At 39.1% G+C, this 27,177-nt stretch overlaps 1 protein-coding gene across 11 annotated transcripts in view; it reads right to left on the bottom strand.

Annotated features, from left to right (window-relative positions):
- The window catches only part of INPP4A (inositol polyphosphate-4-phosphatase type I A), a 111,303-nt gene that overhangs the window by 65,629 nt on the left and 18,497 nt on the right, over nucleotides 1-27,177 (bottom strand). For 6 of the 11 annotated variants that reach the window (XM_041468387.1, XM_041468379.1, XM_041468388.1 and 3 more), the window contains one exon: nucleotides 6,109-6,168. The gene's annotated coding sequence lies outside the window, so the exon portion shown is untranslated. Of the gene's footprint in view, nucleotides 1-1,145; nucleotides 1,219-6,108; nucleotides 6,169-17,366; nucleotides 17,469-21,106; nucleotides 21,173-27,177 lie in introns of those variants that run through there. The other 5 variants (XM_041468378.1, XM_041468381.1, XM_041468382.1 and 2 more) reach the window with 4 other exon arrangements.

Below are 27,177 nucleotides of genomic sequence, written 5' to 3'. Positions count from 1 at the left end.
CCTAATCTCCCTCCACCTTGAAGAGTATTTTTGATGCAACACCATGTTAAATGGCTCAGTAGAATCCAGAGAGACCAGATCTAGCCCATTTATTTTTCTAGAAAACCTACTTTCTTATTAAAAAAAGATACTAGGCCAGTTTGACATGACCTATCTTAGAAAAATAGATTGTGTTTCACCCTGCCTCCATTCAATTCCCATGTCTTTAATTATTTATTCCTTAAAAAAAATTCTAAGGTTATTAGGGTCAAATTAAAAAGCGTGAAGTTTCCTAGATCATATTTTCCATATATGTAAAATTCAATAGTATGAGTAATAAAAATCCTCTAAAAAATCTTAGTAATGGATCTATATTTCAATCACACATAAAAAGTACCTTGAAGAAATTCCCAAATTGGAAAGTCCCAATGGAACAACTTAAAAAGTCATTCTGACAGCCAGAAAGTCTGATTGATTTTAAAATATGAGAAATGCAAAAACTGGATGCTTCATCTAAAAATATAAAATCATGACTTTCTGAAATCTCCTGAGACCAGAAAAAACACAGGATATAGCAAAAGCCTTTGTATAACTTTACATGTGTTGGACTCAGTGATCTTGGGGGTCTTTTCCAGTCTTAATATGGGAAATCCCAGTGCAAATCTGAAATGTTTGTGGGATTCTGTCACACAAGCCTCTAAGAGTTGCACAGTACCTTAAACTCTCATTATTCCATACAATTTCTTATATTCACAAACTGTTGAATACATTCATGTATGCTTTTCAATTACTTGGGTCACTCAAGCATGCAACATCTGGAGAAGTTTCTGTTATAAGGCATGATGATTTTCTTGATAATATCCAAAAGCTTTTTAAAAGAGTAAGTACACTATTCACTTCTCATGCTGTGAGAATTTTGTTTTTGTTTTTCTTCCTCTTCTTGTTGTTTTAGTGTTTTGGTATCTCTACCATCTTGACTTAAAAATTTAAAAGGAAAAAAACCCTTTAAAGCACAAAACATTTCTTAGTCTGCAATTTCAAACTCTTTTTCTGACCCACATTTGCATTTCTCTGCCTTGAGCTGCAAGTAATCATTTTGTTAAAAGGTAATATTTGTATATGTTGCCTCCTTCAGACAAATTTAGCCTTAATTTTAATATACTCACTTATTGACTCATTCTTCAAACAGCCAAGTGTGAGTTGTGCATCTTGATGCTTTAGCAGTAGGTTTGTAGCTGCCTGCACATATCACACAATAGTCAAAATAGGCAAGCAGTTATATCATGGCTAAAAATGTCTAATTGTGCTAAATTAATAGCTATGGGGCATCCAATAGGAGGGGTAGAAGTGGGAGGACAGGCACCAATCTCCTCTTTGGTGACCAGTGACAGAATTGCAAGGGAATGGCATGAAGCTGTGTTGGCAAGGTTTGGTTAGATATTAGGAAAAGGTTCTTTGTGGAAATCCAGGCCACTGGGAATATTTCTCTGTCTGCTCTGGGATGCCCTGACCCCCAGGGGAGCACTGACTTTAACCCTCATTCACAGAGAAAGTTTCCTAGACTTCAAGACAGACTAGAATCCACAATAGTGTGAAGTAGATAATAGAGAGTAGTGTAGGTGTATCACTTGACGGGAAATTTAGGTTTTGGGATTTTTAGTATGTTGTGGATGGAAGCAAGACAGAGGGCACAGGATGTCATCCTGGATTTCTTCTTCATGCTTCTTCTTCCTTCTTCTTCATGAGTTTAGGTGGCATTTTGTAATTGGGTAGAAAAGTCCGCATTGCGTCTCTTTGGGGTCAGTTATTGGGTTAAAAGGGAAAATAATCTAGGTGACAGTTCTTAATTGGATAGTTTAGTCTTAAAAGACCTTGTAACAATAGATTGTTAGCCATTTTATGCCTTGCTAATGAAAAGCTGCCGAACTCACAGTAGTGAGACTGTTTTACCGATAAGAAATAATAAACACTTGAGTCTGTACATGAACTACTGTCTCAAGTGCCTTCAATCCAGACCCAGAGAAACCAATGACTGGGATCCCCTCAGTTCTTCACCCAGGTGGGTGGGCACTGGAAGAGGCTCCCCAGGGTGGTGACAGCACCAAGCCTGACTGAGTTCAAGAAGCATTTGGACAACACCCTCAGGCACATGGTAGGATTTTTGGGGCTGCCCTGTGCAGGATCAAGAGTTGGACTTGATGATCCTCATGAGCTCCTTCCAACTTGGGAGATTCTATGATCAAGTAAGTTCTGGCTCAGCAGGGCGACTCAGCTGAGGGGCAGCACATGAACAGACACATAACTATAAGCTTCACTTCCACTGTACCAAGCAGAAAAGATTTCTCCTGGTGTAGATTTTAAGACTGATGTGACTTTTTGGGAGACCTCAGATCACTGACAAATGCTCCTGACTTCACCAAGGACTGCAGATCCTCAGTGTCTACAGAGGACTTTTACTGAGATGTCTGACTACAGTTCAGAGATATGAATTTGAAAATTTTCCCTGCCCCCCCAAAGTTATGAAAAATCCTGCACTAAAGCTAAAAATAACTATGAGTCTATTCTGCTATTTATTCTTCAGAGAGTAGCATGCTAGCAATGCCTCAGTCTGAAGCAAACTGCAGAGTTTTTGTCTTTCATTGCAGTGCTTCAAGCTATTGCAGGCCATACATATGGAGACCATCCAGAGTGTTCACAAGTGTTTGTACTGCACAGTCCAGACCTTTCAGTGTGGAGAAGTCTGCACCTGAGGACCTACATGGTCACTTTCCATCTTCCTAGCTAAAAAGAAAATACTAATGGAAGTAGGAAATTATCCATATGCAGAGTTTCCAAGAATGAAAGTAGCATGGCAGGCAGCTGGTTTTGAAGGCTGATTTAGATGGTTCAGATTAAGTGTTAATTCGCTCTGTATGTTTTAGCAAAACAGTTATTGCTGATACCCTCATCGTTATTCTGTGGTAGTTCATCTACGTATCTCCCAAGGATAATACTGACATTATTAACAATTAGGTACTGGACATTTTGTAATTTAAACAATGTAACAGCTTTATAATTAAAATGCAAACACAGGAGTTAAATTAATGTTATTGAATTGAATGCAAGCTTGGGCTGGATAAAGTTCCAAAGACTTTAAAGGGCTTGATATAAGAGTAGCATTTAATTCCAGGAAAAGCTTGATTTTTGTGCTTGCACAGAACATAATACAGACAAAATATTTGTAAAAAGACACAGAAGTCATAAGAAAGAACCAAAGTAATAGCCCACAAATTGCTCTTGCTTCCAGACACTTAAAACATTTGAAATTCTGCCTCTGTCTTCTCCCTTTGTGCCCTCTTCAGCTGTTCTCATTAGCTATGTGACATTATGTCCTCTTACTTTTCTTTCTCTCCCTCTCCCTGGATTCAAGCTCTATTCAATACCATTACGCCTTCATGTAACATATTATTCAAACTCAGTTCTTCATCTCTCTCTTCACTGCTAAAAGCCATGGTTAACTCTGTTAACTCTAAAGCCAGCAGTCAGAAAACCCTCTAATGGAATACAGAATATTACAGAAAGGCCAAGTGCCACACATTATGCAATGACTGCATGGGTGGTTATTGCAATTATACATGCCACACTGGTATGGGGCACGAATCGATCTAGCATTAACAAGAGGATGATGAACATAATGCTCTAAGAAACAAGATCACTGCACATTTAACACAGCCACAGAGTCGCACATGGCCTGCTCTGCATTTATACTTTACAAACTGGCAAGAAGGAAAAAGGAACAAACTAGCAAATGCTGGTGGTTTTTGCTAAAAACCCCTCAAACTGTAAAAGCAGATAGAAAATTTGCAGTAAAAGGTAACAATGACCATAAAGCAGCTTGCTGTGCTCATATTAATGATCACCTCTCCTTAGTCAGTCACCTGTGCTGTTTGTCCACTCACCATCTACACCAGTATATACTTTATTTAGCAAGGCACATTTCTAGAGATCTCACCCAGAGAACTGACTGAAGAGAAAGCTGTGACTTTTACTTAAAAAGAGTGACATAACCTGTCTTATACACAATTAAGGAGACTTAATAAAAAAAAACTGTGTGGAGCTTTACATATGCAACAAAGAGTTTCACTCCTAATAAAGAAGCCACTAAATCTACATCAGTGGAAAGAAAATATTCACCAAAGTACCAAGCAAACAGGCAAACAGAAGTGGTGGCATTCTCTTTTCCTTCTCTCCAGACCCACTCTAACACAAAGTTTCAAGCAGGTAGTGCAATTTGACAAAAAATGGAGTGGGTTGCACAGCCAGGGCCATATTTGAGAAACACTTAATTAGGATGATATGCTGTCCCTGTAGGGGAGTCCCAAATGCTGTCTTTTAGCTCTATTATTATGGATTCCTTTGCAAGTGTGGAGACAGATCCCTCAGGGGAGAAGTCATAGCTGTCTTGGGGTAGAATGACAATTCTTTTTTAATTTTTTCAGCAAGAAACAGAACTGGATTGGATGGAGATGAAGGATTGCCTCGGGCATTTCTTTTCCAATGCAGACAATGATTAATAAAAGAAAGATGGTATGAATGACTAGTATTACTGCAATTCCTTTTAAGTCACAATATAGCTACAGGATCTGGCAATGCTAATTTGCTGCTGGCAACTTTATCCTGGCCTTCTTGGCATGGAGAAAGATCTGTAAGTGCATGCCTGATTCCCAAGTTGTTCTTCACTGAGCAGTTCAAGATGGTCAAAAGAAAAAAATTATACATAAGCCCCTAGAGCATCCTGTTGTGCACTCTGTTTCATTGTGCCCCAATTAAATAACTGAGTCCGTGGTATCGACCATTTGCTTTAATTTCAGATGTAGGCACAGTCATGGCAGCACACCTCTCTAGACTTTCCAGTAATTGATTCTCAGACTGCATTAAGACACACATTTAACACAAGAAAAGCAATGCTGCAGGAGAAAGTGCATCTGCTGACTTTGTCTTCTTGACCTTACAAATGAATTTGATCTCCCTTAGGAGGAGCAGGGGAATAACATCTCTGAGAAGTCAATACTGTTCACCATTGACTCTACTCCACCATTCATTATTTGCTGAACTCTGTAGAAGGGCACTAAGGGCACTACATCAGGGACAAGGACACTGAGGTCCACCCTCAATTTCTGCATGCAACCATAAGCATCACATTTGACCAAGAGCATCCTTTTACACCTCTCACTACTTCCTACTCCCACACCAGCAAAACTTCCTGCCTCTACCAGAAGACTCATTTTATTCGTCTGCTTCACACTGCCTTGCAGTTCAGGCCACATCCCCTCATCTCATCAGCATATGTGGCCCAACTTCTCTTACTCTCTGGAATGCCAGAAGCAGCTGCTTAGGTCAAAACACAGCTGCTCTGCACACAGGAAGCAAAAGAAGTCCTATGACTGAACTGTGCTTGGAAACCAGTGGCCAAGAGTCTTCTCACTTCAGCTAACAGGAGCTCCAGAGACACAGATTTCTCTCTCAGGGCCTAGTAATGTGATCATCAGCCTCTGCACCCTGCCACACCTCAGGACATAAAGCAGCTCTTTCAGTGTGGAGAAGCAAATACTTGACAAATGTTTGTGAAGTGCTCAGTAGGGTTCAGATCCCATCCTGACAGATACTGCTCTATGCTACAGCAATGCTCAATGACAGGCAGACCTGCCTTCTTCATCAACATCTCTGGATGTTTAAGGAGAAAAAGTAAAGAAAGACTGGTTTGTTCCTACGGTAGAAACAGGAAACAAATATTGGCCTTTCAGCATAGGCTGTACTTTTAATCTCACAGACTTCCAGAAACACATCATTTGTCCAAATACAAACATATTATACTGTCACTAGCTATTGAACTTCCTCACCTTCTGTGGGCCAATATAATGAACGGCCCGGCCAATATAATGAACGACTCACACTACAAACCATAGGGTAAAAGTATGCCACTGGTACCAGAATGTCAGACCTTGTCAATGCTTCATTATTTCCAAGGCTGAAAGTTCCTTTTAGATTTCTCTGCCTCTAATTTATGATGAATCTTTGAACCCTTGCCTTCAGTGTTGCAGATTAATAGATCGTCACACATTACGGTAGTAATCACTAAAATTATCTTACCTTACTCCACCTTTCACAGATGAAATTCAGCATGTGTATTCAGTTCTTTTTTAATGAAATCTGAAAGACACAAAAAGCACAAATTATTTCTGAGTGAATCAATCCATATAAACAGGCTAGTAGTACAGGATTTTTTTTTTTTTTTTGGGGGGGGGGGGGGGGGGGTGGCAGGGCAGTAAGTAATACTTACAAGAACTAAACCCAACTAAAAACCTGTGAAAAAATGCTGAGTGTTAACATTTTATAACATAGCTTCTCTATCATATGAAACAAAATCATTCATTCAGTTTCACACCTTCACCTCTTTATTTACATTCAGAGAACAAAGTCTGTATAACTGGGAGGCAGGAAATAACTCTGTATATCAAACTTTTTATCTCAAGATCAAAACAAGAACTTATCAAGTAGTATGCCTTCCAGTATAATTTTTAACCTGAAATATCTACCATTTTGCTTCAACAGAGCACGTTAGAAATCTTTGAGTGTGGTACCACAAAAGTGTGGCAGGTCAACAGGTTCCTATGTGGAGAAGATGCTTCTCTATTAAAATGTACACACAGGGCAACCATATAAATATATGCAGTAAGATTAAGAAAGGTAAATCCTTAATTCACAGAAAAATGCAGTCATAGGAAAAGCACTCCTCAAAACATTAAATTCAGGAAGGATTCATACATAAAGCAGCGTTCAAATGTGTGATGCAGTAATCAAGATGCAATTCATCAGCTTACAGCAAAACTAACACAGAAGAACCAGAACTGAAGTAAAAGAAAGAAGTTAAAAAGTACTAAGATAAAACAGCACACTACGGACTAACAAGAACTTCTGCTACCAACTGGGAGCTTATCAGTTGAAAAAAAACAAGAAGAAAGAAGGCCTTCAAGTCAGATAACACAGCCACAAAAAGGGAGATATTCCATTAGGGTGTACCAGCCAAAGTGCTCCTGCTGCTAGAGGAAGCAGCAGTGAAACTAAGCCAGGAACACTTGCTACAATGAGCTGAACAGCACCCAGCTCAGCTGCAACATGCAGAGAAAGGCTTGTGCAGACAAGGAAGAGCCACCTTCCGCAAAAGCGCTGTTAAACTCAGCAAAGTGGAAGCTGAGGAGAGTTACACTTTGCTCTTCAGAGATACATAACATGGGCTTTCACCACTGAGGTAAAAAAAGTGTTACGATAAACAGAATGTTAACAAAGTAACGAATATAAGATGAACGATAGCAACAAAAAAAGACAGTGTAGTCAAGGGTAACCTTGTTTTCCATATAATAAAGCGTTATGCCAACGTTAAAACCAGATTTAACAACTCAGGAAACTGCATCCAGCCCTGTGCTTTCATGGACTCATAAGCAATGCATCTAAAATTTCTTGTAAAATTATACCTCTTCATAGAAGTGGCCTGCAAAGTGGCTTAGGTTTTGTTCTCTTTTCATTGTCCAAGGTGAAGGCAGAACAAACTTGAGATTCACATCTAAGACTGTCAGTTTAGATGACAAGTTACAAAGCATTTAATTAATCCTGGCTATTTGTCCTCCATGAGGACAGAGACATCTAACATTATATGGAGCTCTTTTCAGGGTAACTGTGATATGCAAATTCTCAGGAAAAAAAAAAAAGTAATATACTATTTAAAATCATTTTTATATTGGCAAATTCAGTTGCAAAGTTCCAATTTAATATTCTTTATAACTTCAACTGTATTTATTTAGCATGGTTATTTTTTCTTTTTCCACTCTAAAAGCAGGGCAAATGCTGTGGAAAGCTCCTAGATACCATGAAGGCTACTGTCCAGGCAAGTCATTGCCAGTCACACTCACGATCAAGGGCTAATACTGTGGACCTACTACATTAATATCCTGTAACATACTGTACCACCTTCACCTTCAGGACATCTAATATAAAACTTAAACCTGGTCTGTTATTATTTATTTAATTTAAAGGAAGAAACTAAAATGGCAGAGATTATAAAGGAATCTAAAAGCTCTATTTACAACACTGTGACAAAACCCAGATTAGTTCTGTGGAGACAGGCAAATAATTTTCAACTTTGTGGCTCAGCTTCATGTATCTGTAAAATAGAGACAGTGTGACCTAGTAACTACATCTTCTTTGCTGCCAAGTCATATTCCTAACTTGTTCACTAGCTTCAGCAAGTCACACCCACCTTGCAAAGCAACAGTGAGATTGGTGATGTGTTTTAAAATTAGCCCATCAGTGAGATTTTAAAAAAAATATTTCAACTTCTGCGGAAATCCCTCTGCAACTTCTGACCTCCTGCTATGCCCTCCTGCTCTGCACCCCCTTCTGAAAGCAACTTTGGGTTTTCAACTGCATTTCCAGAGGCCGTCTTTAAGTCCTCCTCTTTGACACAACCACAGTTTTTAATTGCACTCTAGTTCTGTTGTACTTTGATACCTGATTAAGAACTGTCAAAGTGCATCTTTAGCTGTAACAACTAAACTGAAGACCAGCAGCATATGCCCAGGTATCACACTCCCAGAGATACTAATGGCACTTGCAGATGAACAATTCTAACTGGGCACCAATTCAAGCCTTTTTCACCCTACATTGTAAAGCTTTTCAATTATATTGCCCTGTAATAGCAGTAAAACCATAGCAGAGGGTGGTAATATACTACTGTAGACTGCACCAAGGGACCATCTTCTTTACATGTTCTGCCTTCTTTCTCTGGCCTTTTGCATCAAGACAGCTTCATTACAGAAAAAAAAACAAACCCAAAAACCAAAAAACAAAAAAAAAAAAAAAAAATTAAAAAAAAAAAAAAAAAAAAACCCGAAAAAACACATTCTATTAAAGACTGCAGCATGGTTTTGCTAAATTAAAACCATTCAGAAATTGTTTTGCAATAGATTGATGATGGCAGTTCAAACCTTGGAGCTTGCTGCCAGATTTTAAAAGCCATTCAGATCCTTCACTGTACAGAAATTACATATAGTGAGGCTTTTTCTCTCCCCAATCACTTATAATTGCATCCAGGGTTACCACATAAACTAAGGAGAACGTAATTTCTCCATTAACTCTGCCACACCATTATTCCCAAGTACTGCAGAAAGTGAAGTGCATGACACTATTTTCTGTAGAAAAACATCAGTATGATAAAAAGCAAACATAAAAATAACATGGAGTATACATGCTCTCACTGGAAATCCCTCACTTTCTCCTCCATGTTCCCTTCTTCCTTTTTTCTGACTCACTGGTTAGCAGCTAAATCATTCCAGGAAGGAAGGCACAACTAACACTTTTCCTTTACAATTAAATGTGGCGTCAACACCTCTGAAGGGTACCTGCAATCCATGACACCAGGTGTGATTTTGTATATTACTTAATCATGGAAAAACAGAGCTGCTTGACTGGAGGTTAGCCTTAATAGCTTTTGTCCAGGTTCAGTCCAACAGATGTGCTATTCCCTCAAGAGCTGTGCCAATCTAAACTACTGTCTCCCATTGCCTGTCTTCACTTTTTCCCTCCTTCTGTCTGTCAGCAAAATGGCACAAGTTGGTATAACCTCAATATCTTTAAAAAAAAAAAATCCAAACACACCACATTAAAAGCAAATGAAAAACAAAAACAACAACAAAAAACCTACCGAAAACCAACTCCACCACCCCACCCAACTTCTCTCCAGAATACCTGGACAGAAAAAAAAAGAGCAAAACAGAACACTTGGCAAAAGGTACAGTGCAAAACCAAAGCCCTCTAACAAGCTCGGGATGGGGAAGGACTGTTTGCTGATAATACTGGCAAATTTTAGGGAGCAAGAATCTCTGCAGTGGACAAGAAAGTGAGGATGAAACACATGACAGCAGAGCTGCAAACTAATGCTCATTCAAAGAAAGTTGTTAGACCCAGTGGAGCTCAGAAGATATTTCCTGTAAACATATTTTATAGGCTCAAGTTTCCAATAATCAGCCTACAAACAGAGGCAGCATGTTCTTTTTCTAGCAGACAGAAGGTAGAAAATACTGTGTGTCCTGCTGTGCTGTCCAATCTCCTTTGCTTTGGGGCAAATAAAATACTGCATTGTCTAAGCTCCCTTGCAACTCTTGCAATACATTATTTCTTGGATTCTGTCTTCATTCCCCATTTTGAAATACCAGTTTACAGGAAACAAAGATAAACTCACTTCACTCTAAGCAAATCATTATTGTGATCAATATGGCAGTATTTACACAAGATGCTATCACCATTACACCAAAATATAACCTCCAGAAAAAGAGTAAACTTGCCTTGTCTTCATGTCATTTCCCCAGAATTACTTCAGATTTGCTTGCATTATGTATGCAACCTGTACTGTGCATATTATGTAAACAACATTAAAATTTTATTTATTCTCAATTCCTGGTTGTGAAGAAATAAAATACATGTCTGCAACTCTATCTATCACTTGGTTGTAGCAGTGCTTTAACATTGCTAGCACTAGGCTGTGCTCCTGAAGGCATCACACCTACTCGTCAGGCAGAAACACAGGCACAATTTACCTTGCTCTGCACCTGATTTTTATGAAAAGAAAATCACAGAATGCAGTAGAACCTCCCCAGGCTGAACACACAGAGTCAGAACCCAGAACATGACACAACACTGTCCGTTCCTCAACACTGTCAAACACACACCTCCACAAAGTCAGTCTAGACAAAGAGTGCAGTTCCGCAAAATGGGAAGCCAGGAAGAGAAGATTACAAAAGACAGTCTCAAGGTCAAAGTGGTTTGCACAAGTAGATCCTGTATTTCATATTCTATTTTACATACTAAAGAGAAGACATGGTTTGATTTCACAAGCATTACTGACCCAACCATCTGCTATGTGTTTATGCAAAAAGATGAGGTGACACCCAGGACCATGGTGCACCAACTGTGAACAATTTTGTAATAGTGTTGATAGCAAATGAACGGTGTCCAGTATCTAAAATTCTTAGCCTCTTCTTTAATTTATTCTATCATTGTCACAGTAAGACACGTTTTACTTAGCTACCAAATGCCCACAGTGCCTCTCCCTTTTTTTATCATGGGAGGCAATGCTTTCAAGCAAGATAATACTTCACTGTAAAACTAAACATCCAAGGAACAATGGCTGGAAATTATCTTCATGCAGTGCAACTGCTAATTTTCTGAGGATGTTCAGTTTTACACGAATTCCCAAGATGTTGAGACATTAAGATGGGTTTCCTTACTGCACTGACCTTGTAATTGGACCTTACTGCACTGGACCTCATTTTATGAGCCCCCAAATGCAGCCTGAGAGCTCATGTAAATGGGAACATTGGGTACTCCAGCCATGAAACATACAGTACAATATGGAGAAATCTAGGCTGCATTAATAACTTTTCATATAAATAGTATGTTTACTGTGAAGGCTGTTTTCCAGAAATGTGAATCGCAAAGGAACAGGCAAAAAAATGCAAGTTCTAGGGAAGTTGGGAAAGATGTCATACTTCCAAAAAATAAATGCTGCAAACTGTAACATTCTTCTTTCATCAGTTACCACAACCCTCTCAAATGCCTATTTGACACATACCTTCTTAGCAATCTTTTAGATGTCTGCAAATGCTGCTTGTGACAATAAAGCATGGTGCTAGGAAGAAAAAGCTCTTCCCATTTATCCTGGATGCCTTGCTCATGACTGGAAGGGGGATCAAATCTCCACACAAATTGAGTCAAATTATGAGAGTTCTTGTCTCCTCCTTATCACAAATATAACACCAGCTAAGCAGATCTTCTCTGGTTAAGTGTTCTGTCCTCCATTTGTCTTTCTGCTAAATTTTACATAAAATTGCTATTTAAAGACACTCTTGATTTTTAAAGAGACAGTTCTTACCTGTGCCAAATATTTTCTAGCCCACAATAAAATCTTACCGGTGGCCCCTTGTGACATTTTGATTTTCCATGAAATTAAAGACTATGGTGATGTTTAGATATCTGAAATATAAATCCCACTAACAAGCACAGAAAAGAACATGCAGTCCTTCTTGAAGTATTAGGAAATATTTTCATCCCAACAAAAGAAGGCAAAGCACTTACAAGGAAGTCAGAACGGAGACAACATGGATGTTGAAGCCAAACCCCTCCCTTCCTCAGATCACACACACACAGACACTGGCAGCCTTCCTTCACTTCCACACATAAAAGGAGCTGTTTCCTCACACTCTCCCTGTGCAAATGGAGGTTTATCCTTCCATGTGCTCAACCAGGCTCCCCCCTCTCACTGCTCTCTGTACCCTGAAGGTGCTCATCTCTTTCCACTATGCCCATGCACTCTGTCTCTCTAACTACGTGCCAGCAAAATCTGCCTTTCTTACTATGCATTAGCAAAAGAGCAGTCACTTTTCCAAGCAACTTTCCTGTGTAAAATCAGTTTTCTGTAGAAGTGTCGGCATTATAATATCATGTTCTCATCAGAATCTACAAAGCTATGGGACAATGATGAGAAATCTTCCTTATGCAGGCAAAACCACAAAGGCCACATTCTTCCTATTACTCACTACCTCCTGTTTACCAAAACACAATTGAAAGTCATCTATTTCTCTCAGGAACAGAGAATAATTTGAGTAACTTTTCCCAGACACCCACATTTGAGAGAGTGTTTATGATAGAAAGAGCTCACTCTAGCCAGCTCAGTTGCATGCACTTTTATGTAATGTATTTAGAGCCATGATGCTAATATTTAATTACAGTAATACTTGTGACACAACCTTTTCGTACAAATCCACATATCAAACAGAGCTCAAAAGAGCTCTTCTGCCAAGTTTTCCTGAAACAACAGAGGACACTGTCAACATGGCATTATTTATTTCATGTCCTTGTATGTGCATTATACAAATCAACATTTTACCATTTTGGTCCATATATCCTCAGGAAAAGCCCTTCCAACTGCTTGACGGAAATAACAGTGAAGCCTGGAAAAAAATAAATCTTGTCCTGTGAAATCAGAGCTCTCGTGTCTATTTCTGAAATGCGACAGAAGAAATCTTTCACAGCAGTCTGTATTTCAGGAATCTGGGACTTATAATACATTCACCTATCACATACAGGAAATTGGATGAAGTTATTGGCATTTAGTGCAATCTAGAATATTGCAGTGCTGTCTTTATTTTTTTTTTTTTAACAGCAGACTCCATACTCTGTTATTCACCTCTGCCTGTAGCTGCTTTGTCATCTGACACTAACAAGTATTTAACTAAAAAGTAAATTTGAATTAAGGATCATGAACCCACTCCCTTTAAACTGCATTTCACCTGAACACAGAAGGTCAATTCATACTTATGCGAGACATCAAACCTACCAGTTAGGTGCTGTTTATTTAAGCTCACGAAGACGAGTCAGAGGTACTCTGCTGCTTTAAAGGCAAAGCATCAATTTGAAATGAAAACTGAGCTAATCCCAGATTTCTGCATCCCTATAAAATACAAGGACAACTCTGCACAGAAATAACACGCCATCATAATCCAGGCCATAGCCTCATTTAACCAGAGCAAAATGAACTATCCTCATCCTCACTGGCTCTGACTCCAGAGCACGACAGGGGGACTACAGTCATGAAGTCGAGTGAAACCCCGACCCTGAAGGCAAATGAAAGGACCATCATTGTTATCCTCAGAGTATAGGTGTACCATTCACTCTTTATTTAAACTAGCATAAGCTTCAAAATACACAAAGGTTTAAACAGACAACAAATGAGACAGTGACTTTTTCTGCCTGTTGCAAAAGCTGGTGCAACACAATGAGCTGGGAGCCCCTCTAACAGTTCAGGCCTTCCAGGACGTGCTCACCACCTCCCTCTGTGTCCCCCTGCTTGAACCGCTCCAGGATTAAGTGAAGAGCTTTTCAGGACACACCACAAACAAGGATTTAACAACTCTTTCCCCCTCCTCTTTAAAACCAGGCAAAAAAATCTAATTCCTATAAGAAGACTTCATCAGAAAGCAGCCAAGGGGGCCAAGGAGATGCCCTCTAGATGCTTATACTTATACAAGAACCCAAAATAACTCATGTAAAAATTGTCATCTCTAAAAATTACAGAAATAAAAAGGGGAGTTCTCCAACAAACAAGATGGTCCAGTACTGCAAATGGTGCTATTCATACTGCTCACATGCAAGGATTTTATTCCAACAGAACTTGAGTTTACATGGGTTTATTTTAAACATGCAAAAAAAAAGAAACAAAAACTCGTAAAAAAACCCTAACTCCTACAATTTTCCCCTCCCTTCATTTCAAATTCCTATTGGAAAACAGAAATGCTGTGATGTTCTCTGACAAGGATGTACTACACAAACACCAAGATGTTGCTTTTTCATATACTGCAGAGTCCTTTATCAGGAAGTCTAATGTCAAACAGCATACCACCACAGAAAATATGGCCATTTTTTCAGTATTTTCTGGGGAAAAAATATAAATCCTTATTCAGTGCATGAGCCATCTTCTACTCTGTATAAATTCAGCTTCTGATACAGTAGTGGTCCAATTTGTGTTGATCATTAGCTAAAATGATATAAATGTAATACAATAAAAAATATCACTCAAATATGACTCACATAAATTAAATTAATTGCAAGGACAGGATTGGATTACCCCTAAGTTCTTCAACAGGCAAGGCTAGTTATAAATCATTGCTAATGCAGCTTTTGTGTAAAATAGGAGAGTGCTTCCTCCCACAAAAGAATTTTGGAGAAATGCTTTATTTTTTCTGGGATCCTCATTTCTCTACATACTACCCACAGCACCAGCTCTGTTTCCTGCAGCCATTTCCTGCTGTCATGGCAGGGAGACGTAGAACAACATGCCCAAGGATGATGCCACTGTCTGTTCTGAAACTCCTGCTCAAGGACTGAGAGAGCAGAACACGTAAGAGATCAGAATTAATCCAGCAGCTGCCAGGAAGGCTGACAAATGGCTCAAAGTAACACAGAGCATGGCAACAATAGAAGCCACCAAAAAAAAAAAAAAAAAAAAGCAGGAGGTTTTACAAAGGAAGACACAAATAAAGGACAGCCTTAACACCCTACCTGTTGTTTGGAACACAAGCAGCACAAGGAGCAAAAGGGAAGTGCTGAATTACATGAGCTTTGTGGCATTCAAGGCTTTCCTAGCTGGAAAACCTACCAAGGGGAGAGAATCCACACCTGAGCAGCTGAAGTGAGAATCAAAAAGGGGGTTTAAATTTCAGCAGGAAGTTCACAAAAGCTTTAGAGAAGGCAAAAATAACAAAGCACGGCTCAGTAGTAATGCAGAGATGAGAAAAAAAGCTCTGATATCCTGTAGGTTAGGAACAGGAGGGGAGAACAGAAAGCTGGGATCTTCTGTTTGGGTTTACAGAAAAAAAAGGCCAAGGATATGAACTCTCACAATTCAAGTCCTGACAAAAGCATCAGTGAAATAATGTAAATAGCCTCTGCCACTTGTTACCCTTGCAGCCTAATACAAAGCTATCTTAAGATAACAAACCCCAGCTTTCAGGTTGCCTAGAGAGCAGACTTTGACAAGCCCTGTTATACTTATTGCAAAATCCCTCCATAGAAGGATCAAATGCACCTGGTTCCTTTGCACTTAACACGGATATAATGTACGTAAATGCATACGTAAAGGCAATTGTTTAAGCAAAATTCTGACACAATCTTAAATAAAAGTAATTAAGATACAAATGAGTAGAAAAATTCAGACTGTAAAACATGTTTTATTTCTACTTGTTTGGATCTGGGAGGAGAAGGAGACTGTCACATGCCAGAACTTTGTTAGTGAACAGTCCCAAAACCAACCCTAACACTGTTTAAACTAGTTTGCATTTATAATGCTGTTACTTGAGAAATATTTAATATCAGAAACACAAGTCATAAAAATTAGTCAACAAAATTTTTCCCTTGGAATTTGGGCATCCATGACAGACATTGTTTTAAATGCTCCTCTCACACTGTAGTTTTCCAAGTTGGATGTCACCAGAAGTATAAAGATGCTACAAATGCACTAACAGACCTTACTTTCTATTTTATTAAGAAAATGAATCTATTATAAAAGCTAGAGTAACACCAAATCTGGTTAATTCATAGCAATGAAAACACTGTTCATCAGTAAATGCTATAAACTAGCAAACAGAAGAAGAACCTAAAGTATGCTGTCATTTTTAAATGCCATTATTATGGCACTGTAATTCTTCCAGAGAAGATGACAGTTGTCCCTTTTATGTAAATTCTACGTGGAAATGAGTGGTAATTTCAAGTACCTGAAAGCAGTCTAGGAAATGACCAGGTTTTGAAAATACCCTCATCCTGAAAACAAACACAAGTGATCTGGCTCCCTTATTACTGAAAGCAACTGCCAACCTCACTGTACTTTAAAAGGATACTGCTTTGCAAATACAAAATAAATAGGGGGGAAAAACAGGAGAAAAGAAAAAAATAAATTAAGATAAAATTCAGTACTGCAGTCCAAAACCAGAATCCCTAGCTTATAAAATCTCGTGGGGAATATAGCAAATGCTCAAGACCCAGAGGATTCTACAAGAGTGTAATAAGCAATACCAGTTTAACCTACATTAAAATTATAGCACTAAAGTGAGTAAAATAGCAGTAAAGCCACTATAAACAAATATTATACCTACTCTGCATATATCAACACTAACTAGAATATGTCTCATTTTTTTGCATATTACTAATTGCCAGAACATTACATATGTGCTTTTAGTAGCACAATGTGAAAATCACCCCAATATCTGGAAGTACCACTTACAGTATTTGAAGAAACTGTTTACATCCAGGCACTGCACAGATCACATGCACAGTCACAGCCTGAATGCTGAAGGCAAAACAACACCGTGACTCTAAAGGTAAACAATTATTTTGCTACCTCAAATACAACTGCTTTTTTATTCTATTGACACAGAAATTCATTAAGCAAGAACTAGAGAACTGCAGCACTCTCCAAAGACCAGACAGCTGCTTAAAAACTACTTGTTTTCCTTGCCCTACTGTCTAGCAGGACTGTTTCTTCAAAAGAGGTCTTCTGTCCTTAACATGGCTGCCATGCCTTACATAACATCAATGAATGAGAAAGTAGTTATTTTGTTTCCTAGGATGCACACTGCCCATTAGCCATATGATTCTCCATATGGCGCAGCAAACAGTCCAGACAAAGCTTTGCAGTAACGCAGCTCCAAAGATCAGCATCCTCTGAGGATAACAGCAACAGTAATTCAGACTTCACAAGCTCCAAATTCCCTTTGGTATGTATTTAAATAAACAGGCATTCTTACCTTAAGAAAGCAATACTAATAATTATAGCGGTGCTCAGTAGAGCCTCCTCTGTTTCATCTGTGCTCGTAAAAATGAATCTTGGTGCAACTGTCTGCTGCAGCAGGTAATCAATAATATAACCTGCTTCTTCTGTTGCCAGAGCTGCTCCATCTGAACACTAGCTAACGTGAACACTGTCAGTGTGAGTCATACCAGTGACTCAGAGCAGATGCAGAGCTGCAGGAGGAGTTTAAGTTTCAAGGCTCCCTCTCGCTCCAGCTCCCTGTCACACAGGCACTCACTGCCTGCCTGTGTCTCTGTGTGTGCCTGCAGACTGCCCCAAAAGTTGGATTTTATCCTCTGCATAATCTTGGAGAGTTGAGCAGTTTCAGTTTGTTTGTTTGTTTGGGGGTTTGTGTTTTTCCTCCCAGAATAGCAATTCTGCTTCTTCACCACAAATATATTTGTCAGGAATGCAAGATTTTGCTCTGCAGACCAAATGAATACCATGGTATGGCAGGTGATGCACTACTACAAGACACACGTGGGCTCACATATCTCGTCAAGAATAGGGGCAGAACTCAAAAAAGCCAGGAAAGAGTGTAAAATGAAAGTATTGAGCCTGGGCAATATCCATTTATTCATGACAACTTCATAGCAGAGTGTCTGATTTCATTAAGTACTCTGGGCACGGCAAATTTAGTCTCAAATGCAGTGACATGAGAGAACTGTAGGAAGGACTGTAAGAAGGGATGCACATGAGTAGAAATGCTGTGTGCCTGCCACCACTTTAGCAGGGAAAAGAGCCTATAGGAAAACAGAATACCTGCATTATAAACAGGAACGGCGCATTTGGGCTTAGGGTCGAGTTCTGGCAGCATCTCCACAGGTATCCATCTCACCAGGCACTGATAGCCTAGTCAAAGAAGCATTTTGAACGTGTATTTATTTCCCAGGCCTGCCAGACACCCCACCATGAACAAGAGAGAACAGGCACCATGAAGCCAAAGTTAGGCACTTAATGTTGGACACTTGATATACATTGCTGTACTGATCCCACTTATTTCTGAAAGGCACATTGTACTAAGCAGTTGCAGTATTTAACAGATTCAGCCCTCAAGAGAGATGAAGCCATCTAGTACTGAGCCATCAGGTTAAATACATGGAAGCAAATTAGAGTGGGATGAATCAAGCAAGTATTGTCAAAAGAAGATGCTGGCTGAAGGAACAATGCCACTAAAATGCAGAGACCTCCTAAACAGCCACTCATATAAACATCCCAGATAATCTGGGGCAAAAACACTTGGTTCATGTCAAAGCATTTACAGCTGAACATTTTCCCTCATACTTAGCAAATGTCCAGTTGGCTATCACCCAGCTAAACAGATTTGTGTTGAAATTTCTCATGGAAAGGCTAATATCAAAGCATGACTTTCATGGGTCTGTGCGTTTTGTCATTTTCAAGAATTCATTCTCTTTCAAAGCCCAGTAAAATTAAAGGTACCACTGCCCATTCAGTCCAAGTATGTGTGCAGCACTCTTCAGTACTGTATCTGGCTATTAAAACTGCTGAATAAACTTTGTGCTACTGACGACAAATGTTTACTCCATGTCTCTCAAAGCAGCCAAGAACACTGCCTTGGCAGGGATCAAGAGATGAGAAGGAATCAAGTTGAGCAAAACAATTCTTGAAGCATGGTCATGGAGACAGCATCAACAAGGGGGATATAGAATAGCTGGTATCTATAATGATACACTGAATTAAATTCTTTCCCCTACAACCATTAGTATTCTATCACTTGGAAAATCTTCTGTTGAATCCCATCCTTTCCCCCAGTTTACTTATGACAGTGAATATTTCCTCCTGTTAAGCTTCCAAGGCTTTATTTTCGTGTTTTAAATGCTTGAATAGGTGAAAGAATGCTAAAACCCACAGCATACCAGGGAAAAAATCAAAACACAAAAAAACCACAACAGCAGCAACAAAAAACCAAACCAAGACCCTTGGGATTTTAATCAGGAAAACTAACATGGTCCGAATGGCATCTATGACACAGGCAGAGAAGAAGACAAAACTGGACGATACTTCACACGTCTGGGGGTTTGGAAGATGGTAATTTGTTTTTTCTTGGGAGGTGGGGAGTTGTGGTTTTTGTCTCCTTTAAAATATATGGCATGCAGTTGTATATCTACATTCAATTTTGTGCTGCTGTCCAGCTAAGAGCCAAGATTTGGATCAAAGCTGACTCAAAGAAAAGAGCTGTTAAAGGCCTCAAAGGGATAAAGCACACCAAGAGTGAGCACCCACTGTGTAAAATGCATGTACTTGCCTCAGCTGCAAATGACCTCATCTACAAATCAGATGTGATTTAGCTGCTGTAGGCAGCAGTTTCCTGTTGTTTAATTGATCAGTCTTTTTTGCTGGACATTCTGAAATAGAAAGGGGTTGGGCCAGGGGTTGAAAAGTGGGAAAACCTGAAGCTTCTTACCCCAGCCAAAGTGAATATACACAGATATGGATGACATCTTGACCAGAAATTTAGCACAGCTTTCTGAACTAAACACTGCTGGAAGAGATTCTGCATTAAGAGGCAGTGTAGACTATTATACACTCTTTACAGTCTACAGATAATGTTTTTTCCTTACTCACCTTTAGGTAGCAAGCAAGAAAAGGCTTTTCTCTAGTACCTATTCAGCATGGTACCAGGCTCAAGAATCTTGTTCTTCCTTATCACCTCCCTGTCTCTAGGAATTAATTTGTTTGGAATTATTTTTAAAGTCATTATTAAGCCAGTGATGGTGGAAGTGGTTTCCCACAGCCTATTCCAGATTGTCAGATTTCTTATTAACCTGCTTTCTCATGAAAGCTCAGATTGTCCTCACCAAGAACATGAACCTCTAATCCTGTTTCTGAGACTTATTCTTCTTAGGTTATAATGTCTGGGGGTGGGGAGGGAATGGAAAAAAAAACAACAAAAAACAACCATTCATTTTCTTCAAGGACAGACCTGGCTCCTGATGCAGCAGGGCAACTGAAGCAGATTGAGGACCACTGCCAATATCCACAGTGCCTCCTTCCACCCTCACCCTCCTAGCTTTCCAATCATCTTTCCAACAGCTACACTCTCTCATGCATCCTAATGTTTCATAATCTTATTTTTCTGAGTCGTGTGTAAAGGTAAGAGTTCAGAGACACTAATTTTTGAGGAGCACTGACACATTTTCAAGAGGAAAAGCAGAGCTAATTTCCTGAACAGGCTTATACTCTTTTATCATTGACATGGGCACTAAAATACTTTCCAAAGTACCAGTGAGCAGCCACATGTGGAAGTGAGCACCATGCACACACACAGTAGAAGACACTCACTGCAAAAGGAGCATGTATTCTGAAAATACATATAGGCAAAAATTTGGGAAGATGAGTATTTTTTGCATTATCTTACAAACACAGCTAACTGACTTGACATATGTCTACAGAAAAATGCAGAAACTAGATCTCAGTGTCTTGCTTATTAGACTATCAGACTTCCCTTTCGATGCATCTCACTAAAAGGTTCCTTTCTTCCATCTAATTACCTTTCAAGGGTATTTTGATATGCCATGACAAAAGCACTGTTTGCTTCTCAGGAAAATTAAGACTCCTGCTGGGAAAAGTGTCAGAACCAGAACCTTTACCATGCACAGAAAATGAACGGAGAACACATGAGAGCAGATCTTTAGTGACTGGGTATGGGGAGAGGGATGAGGATGATGCACTTACCACAGTCATCTCAAGATTTCTGAAGATGAATAACAGGACACACTGTAGCAGTTGAACTTTTTACCTTCACTACATCATCCACCACTCGGTAGCATCTTGCAGTCCTCTCTAAAAAGCAAAGCAACCCACAAGAGGCTGTGGGAAACTGTTTCCTGCACACAAGTACATCTCTTCACTGAGACCACCTCCTCAAGCTACTGCTATAGCTGTGACCCACGTAAAATGTATTTTTTATTACTCCCTAACAATCCAAAGCTACATAGACTGCAATGGAAGAGACAACAAAGTTACAAGCTGTCAGTAACACAATGCATGCAGATCTCGCAGATCTCAGAGGGAAGTACTTCTGCAAATCCAGTGAAAATGCAAAAGACAACCTAAATGCCCATTTCCCCTTAATTGTCTTTTCTCACCAGATGAAACAACAAACTGCAGAGACTAAGATCAGAGAAATCAGCCAAAACAAGTCAAGGACAATATATCTCATAGCAACAAAGATGTACTGACCAGACGAGAGACTGGCTTACAGACAGTGCTGTGGCTCCTGCATATACAGACAACCACACATTGCAAAGGCTTGCTTGGGTAAGGAGGACTCTCCAGATTGCTCTTGATGTCAGCACACTGTCAGCTGATCTTTTGGCAACCGGCCTGCTCACATCTATCCACTTCTGCTCTCTTTTTCTCTCTAATGCTAACATCTGCCCATGTTTTGCATTGACAGAAAAGGTCAGCAAGACCCTAATGATACATTAAACCTGATAATCAAGCAATGCACCATTGACAATTACTGTGTGCCTGCTCTCATTCTGCTTATATTCAGAACTCAGCTTTTTCCTAAAAAAAATCCCCACATAGGACAAGTGCAGAAGAATCCATAATCTCAAATCTTACATACATGCCATAGATTCAGTTTGGATAACAGAGAAAGTATGTCAGAGCACACCCAGTCTCTCCAGGCTTCCAAGAACACTAAAAGCTGTTCTATCAATACAGCCACAAATTCCTTATTCCAAACAATCTTTATTTTTCTATACAATGCACAACTCCCCCTCTGTTGCAAGCCAGCCTGCTCATTTTCTGCATTCATACAATCACTTCAATTGAATCCTGTGAATCCTAAGAAAAGAGACACCCAAACAAACCCAGGCATAAACTCATTTTGAGGCAAGCCTGTCTGACTTAAACATCACAATTCTTCACATTGTCTAACAAAATTCTATACTCTGATGGATATTCTCTAAATCCACACATTTTGCTCATTCAATATACTCTAAATATTTTCGAACTGAAGTTCTTCCTGTTGTCTCCACAATGCAGGACTTGCAGATCTCATGCTGGTGACCTGTGACTGGTAGATTCTTCAAATGCCTCAGAAAGAACAATTGTAAGTGCTGGAGAAAGTGGATGCAAAGACTTATTGTTTTCCCAGTACCATCTGCTGCACTGGGGAAAACAAATCAAAACCCTGTAAGACTGAATGCAAAGCTGAACATTTTTGATGACTATTCCTGCAGTATTTGCTATAAAATTTACTCCTCATTTCCACAAAGAAAGAGCAGCTGTAATGAGAGATTTCTGTGGTTGCACAATAGATTTCTAATGCTTTGTGCTGTCTTCCCAACTCATCTGCAGTCTTTTGCAAGTTAACCAGTCCCTATTTTCAGCAGTGAAATCATCTTTCGATAGGTTCCTAATTAGTAAGGCCATGAAAAGTAACTGCCTATCTAGACATGTTTCAGGCCTCATTCTCTTATTCCTATTTTTGTCATTCTTTGCCTCCATTGTACAAAAAAAAAAAAAAGAAGTCCTGCTCTTAGTACAGCGTAATACAGCACTTCACAAAATGCTAAGAGGGTCCCCAAATGTAAGTTGATCAGTAAAAAAAAAAAAAATTAAAGGCCACAGGGTTAAACCATTTTTCTTCCTTCTCAAAATTCTTTATTCCCTCTTTCAAAAGAAGAAATTATTAGCGATATTAGAAAACAATACAATCATAAAGAGTTATCTGCAAGCTCACAACTTTTAAGTCATTATGTATTTGTAGTACACAGGAAATTATTCTCCAGATTAATGCCACCAAATAATCAATGAGACCAGTCAAAGACTAAGGTACTGTACACAGAGTATCCAGCAGGGAACCCAAGGTGGAAAAGCTTATTAAAAGTGTTGATAATGGAAGTGTTTCTTTCATGATTAATTTAAATTTTGACATTCAGAACTTAATTGATTTGAGATCATTTGGGATTTTTCCTAAAATGAGGTCACAGAAAAAGCTCACTAAAAGTAGCACTGTGGTGTTCCTAATGGGATTTCAAAAAATCTTTAAGTCAAAGGCTACATGTCTTATTCTAAGAACAGTCAATTCCAAACCAGCAAACCCACAGAGATGGTAAAAGTAGGCAAGTAACAATGATTTTTAAAAAGAATAGATTCAGACTCTCCTTATTAAATGAACTATTTTCTTTTCTGGCAGGTACATAAAAATACAGACCCCAAAGAGACCCACCAGTTATAGCACATTTTTCCATGTATCTGTTGGAAGAGCAGATGATATATCAGTGCTTTGATGTGTTTCTGCTTTTCTTCTCAATGAGCTTCACTTGCTTATGTATAATCCATAAGCATGCATTAATATATTGCTGTATGTTTAGAATATTTTCACTTTCTAGTAGAGTAAAAGGCCTCTGGCATGGGATGACATGGTGACTAAGGTGAGACCAGAGATTACAGACGTTTGCATCATACAGTGTTTTGGGAAAACACCAAGTCCTTGAATTTTATTTTAACATACAACCTCTTGTTTATAGTCAAACTGCACTGATCTAAACTGGTAAGATTACATTATGTTTTTATATTAAAAAGACAATAAAACAAGTATTTTCCATCAACCTTCGCTCTCCCATTTCCACCTCCTTCTAATTCTGTGATGTCCTTCAGCTCTTTGGAATTGATGGCTGCTCCTGCACCTGCCTGATGATGGTCACAGCCCACAGGTCCTGCCACTCTGCACCCCTGGGAGCTGCAGCTGTCCTTTCACGCCTGGCTGGGTCACAGAACCAAGGCTTCCTTCACACACAGATTAGTTTGGTGAAAAGGACAGGTCTGTTGGCATGCATTTTGCATCTGAGACAACCGAGGACAGAGAAAAACCATGCACCTGGAGATGAGGTCGTGTTATCCTCATTACTTGCTCTCTAGATTACCACACAGCTTTTAACCCAAACCAGAGGAAGGCTGGTTTTCCTTCTCCCAGCTCATTTTAGGTGTTTCTGGGGGGCAAGGTGTGGGACTGGATGGCTGGGTCTTGTTGTTTTGGTTTTTTTTTCAAATGGAAGAATGAAGCAGATTGAGTCTGAGGCTCAGAGGTACAAGTTTCTAGGGCCCACCTGACTGAGCTGGTAATGATTTTATTCATTACTTGCCTGACATTTTGCAAAAAGTCTTGGGAACTGAATCTTAAGATCTAATTAGTGCATTGAATATTGGACAAGCTTTCTTTAGAGTATTATTAAATAATTCTAGGATAATGCTTAGTTTTGGAAGAAAGATATCCATTCATCTCCATCCACATCTTGTGAAGTTGACTCTAGTCAACCAGTTGACTCTAGTCAATGCACAAATATTTCAAATAACTATTTAATAAATGACAGTCACATTCCTATAAAGGTGCACTCCAAACTACATTCATTTTTGCAAGTTGAGGATTTCAAAAACTCATTAAATCATTTGAGAGACAAAGAAGACTAACAGAAAAAACCTGGCTTTAAACACAAAACCACCAGTACAAGTCAGCAAGAGCCACAAAGACAGGTAGCATGAAAAGACTTCATCAATTGCTATATTCCAAAATAGCATTAATTCTCTGATAATTTCTCTTGGGAAAAACAATCCTAATAACCCTCCATGCAAGGCCTTCTGAAACAGACTACAGTAAATTAACATTTGCTGATTATATGAACAGTGAACAGAGACAGCAAGCTGAGCGAAGAGGAAGAACACAGAGCATGGAAACTGCGTGTTCCACACCCATAACTGTGGAAGGACTCTTAAAATACACAGGCAGTAATTCAATATTACACCTGTAGTTAAGATGAAAAAGGAAACAGAAACATTAAAATGAAAGACAAGTAAAAGCTATCCTCACATTAAACTAGTTTCAAAAGTATGGGTGTATTTTTTTATTTTTTTTTTACAGTGGGTCTAAAATAGGGTAAGATTTAAGCAGCACCTGTTTTGGGCAGAGCTTCTAAATAATCTGCCTTTTTTAGGAATTCATATAATACATTGAAACCACATAAACACTGGCTAAACACTGTTTTAAAAGAACTTGACACTTTGTCAAGCTGATATAAATAAGCTAAAAATTTATTTTTATAGACTGTAATAGGTAGTCAACACAAGTCTTTTTCTTCTACAAAAATAGAGCATATTTCTTCAACCTGCTCTCTCCCTCCAAGAGAGAAACTGAAGCAATCAGCATGAAACTGCTAGCAATCAGCACCTATATAAAAAATGAAAAGGAAATAATAATTTTTTTACTTGCATAGAAAAGAAATCCACATGGGAAAGCAACATATTTTTGGTATCTTACTTCTGATCTTTTAGTTTGTTTGCTTTTAGAGAAGTCTTTTCAGGTCTATTACTCCATGTGCAAACTCCTATAATTTAGATACTAAAAAGATGAAATAGTTAGACTTAAGTTTTTCATTGAAAAATGTTCCATTAAGGGAAAAAAAATGAAAAGAAAAAGTGGGAACTCAAAATACTTCATTAAAGAAACAAATCTATTTATTCCTCCTACAGATGCAGCCTGCTAAACAGGAATAAAGGAATATTTAAGTACAGAAGCTAAAAAGTCATGCCTTAAAATTCTTCAATGCTTCTCATCACTTCAAACAGGTTGAAAAAGACTACAATTCATGCTTATATGCAATGTGGAGGATGAACAGACTGCATTAACAAGAATGTCCAGGAGAGTCAGAAAATGCACTGTATTCTCTACTTTCTCAGCAAGAAGACAGGCAGAGTGCAATTCAGAGCACCTAAGCTAAGCAGGAGCTATGCAGCTAACTTAGATGCTGTCAGGAATCACCTCTATAAAGGCAATTGCTTCCCTCTAAAACCACAGAGGGAATGAAGTCTGCTGGTGCTAATATGCCCCAGTCAGCCCTACTAACAAATAAAAAATTCCACAGAAGATGTACAGAAATGCTGCAGTGGATTAAGTCAAATAGCTATCCAGTAGAAGCAGAGCTCAAAATAGAAAATAGATGGGAACAATCTCTGATGAGATTTTGTACTAGATAATATAAGAAACCAGGGAAATGTCAGAGCAGGGGAATGAAGACTTTCAGCAAGGCAAAGATCAATGTTACCATCAACAGGATACACACCAACCTCAGAGCAGTTCTTAGCATATGGTCTTGAAAGGAGAGAAGTCAATAGCACTGTGGTGGCTCACTAATCGGCCAAACCGGATTAGAGAGCAGGAAACTGAGCAGTGATGGCCAAAGTGCACAGCAAGTCATCTTAGGGGAAAGTGTGGCAGGGCAGGAAATACAGCACAGTTAACCCTGATGGAGAAAGATGCAAAGAGGTGGATTCAGGACAGGACGAACTCAGGCAGAGACAAGCACACATTTCCCCAGGCAAGAGTGAGCTGACTGATTGACAGGCTGCTCAGAATAAAGAGAGATGCTTGGGGAAGCTGAGACAGTAAAGGAGAGAGTGGAGACAAAAGGACCTGGGAAGAGATCATCAGGAAAGCTTCACAGAAGTCTTATTTGGCAACAAAAACACTGTTTGCTAATTCTCTGTGGAAAAAGACCCAAACTTTTTCAGGTCTGTCTCTTGTGAATTTAAGCAGAAGGTAACTCTATGAATTTAGGCTGTACTTAACGATGCTCCTTGACAGCATCAAGGCCTCTTCCATTGACATAGCTGTACAGAAGATGCAGAGAGCTCCTCACCATGAAGAGCTCTATAGGTTTCAGTCTGAAAAAAGGTTCAATTACATTTTCTGATGAACATAATACTCCCTGAAAGTTTGGGTCTGACTGTCAGGAAAC

The sequence above is a fragment of the Pyrgilauda ruficollis genome, unplaced genomic scaffold, assembly GCF_017590135.1.
Source record: "Pyrgilauda ruficollis isolate IOZ18807 unplaced genomic scaffold, ASM1759013v1 scaffold22, whole genome shotgun sequence".
In the NCBI taxonomy this organism is placed as follows: Eukaryota; Metazoa; Chordata; class Aves; order Passeriformes; family Passeridae; genus Pyrgilauda; species Pyrgilauda ruficollis.
This window is presented reverse-complemented; position numbering and strand designations above follow the sequence as displayed.